Source organism: Apteryx mantelli, chromosome 22 (genome assembly GCF_036417845.1).
Source record: "Apteryx mantelli isolate bAptMan1 chromosome 22, bAptMan1.hap1, whole genome shotgun sequence".
NCBI lineage: Eukaryota > Metazoa > Chordata > Aves > Apterygiformes > Apterygidae > Apteryx > Apteryx mantelli.
The window spans coordinates 13,773,875-13,775,550 of record NC_089999.1 but is presented as its reverse complement, the minus strand read 5'-3'; positions in this window follow the sequence as shown (position 1 = coordinate 13,775,550).

The window sequence follows — 1,676 nt, the reverse complement described above, 5'->3', positions numbered from 1 at the left end:
CTGTGATGACTAAGAGCCTTCATTTCCAGATCTCTTGTGATGTAGGGTTGGGAAGGGAGCTCAGTGGGAAAGCAGGCGAGATATAATCCTGATGGCTTTTCAACAGATGCAGAAAGGTCCAGCTTCAAAACTCCTGGGGCTTCTTTTACTTCAAATTTTGTGGAAGGGCTGAAGACTGGATTTATTCTTAAGATAAATTACTTATAATAAGCCCTTAGTCTAAGCACTGGTGCTCAAGGCTGTTGAGGTTGTTTTGTTTGAAATTAACTTACCTTGCAAACTCAGGAAATTGCTTTGCTGTCATACTTGTGTGTTGAAAAGTGAAACCTGAGAGTCCTTACGCTAGTATCGGAGCACCTTGAGACTAGGAAGGCCTATTCTTGCAGTAGGACACATCCCCACTGTGGATGGAAAAGCAACTGCAGCCTGAAGCAGACTGACTCCTCTAGGTTTGCACAGAATAGAAGTACTGCCTTTATGGTCTCAAGAGGTATGCACTCGGGAACAGAGTCTTTCGTCGATCCAGTTGTTCATCTTCCCAGTCTCAAGGATAAGAGCCATTTCCTTGGATTCTCTGTAGAATTGCACACAGCTTGTGGATGCTCTGGACTACAACTCTGTGCTTCTTAGGCAAGTAGTGGATGTAGCATAACACATCTGGGTTTTTGGTGGGAGAGCAGTGGGCTGGAGGCAAAGAAAATTCAGCAATGTCCTTTTCTCTTGCCTCAGCTCACCCCAGGAAAAGTGGTTTCTGCTCACAGGGTTTCTCAATCCTTGCAGCATCTACTGAGTTGGCTTTTGCCATCAGGCATGATCTCCCAGGTAAGGATTTGACAGCAAGGTTCTTGCACTGTGGTTAACACGCTACTGAAACCCAGGGCACTTTGGTGCAGCGTGTAGTGCTTGAGTTATCCATGCACAGCAGCTCTCTGAAGCTGCAGGCAGGCTGTTTGGATTTGCTGCTTCAAAAGGTCTGTCCAGGAAGAGACCATCAGAGTTTCTGGCTAAGGGGAGGAAAAAGAGCTGCCCTGGAGCTGCAAGGATGGTTGTCTGGTCATCAACTCTGTAACGAGTGCTTCAGCAGCTCAACAACGCCTTGCCAGATACCTCCTCTGCTGGGTGATGTCTCCCCTAATTAAACCCATTCTAGTGGGAGCCAAACTCTTGTTGAGGGATTGCATTGCAGCCTTGAGGCACTGACCTTCTTGTTAGCTCTCTGCTGCCAGCGTCTGGAACAGGAGCCAAGCTGGAGATAAGATCAAGAGAAGATGAAGAGCCCTGCACTCCAATGGCAGCCTCACGCAGGTGCATGTGCCGTGTCCAGAAATGTTCGCTTGTATTTGTGAGTGTTTCTAAAGCTTTTTTTCTACTCTAGGAAGCCTTTCCCACTTTACAGTGGGATAGAGGGCTACAAATTGTCAGTTTTTGACATTCATGGAGGAGAGAACTGTTGCTGCTTTCTCTAGCTGCAGCCTTGCCAGGGTGCAGGAGGATGAAGCAATAAAACTATGAAAGTGGCTGGGGCGGCGCTTTGCTTTCGTTGGTGAGCTGACTCCTCCCAAGGTGCTGTTCTCCATCGGTCTGCGGGAGATGGACCATGCAGCCTTCCTTGTAGGAAGCCGCTTTCCCTCGTGAGCACGTTCTTCTGCAGGAGCTTTCCTAACCCCTGCTCCACC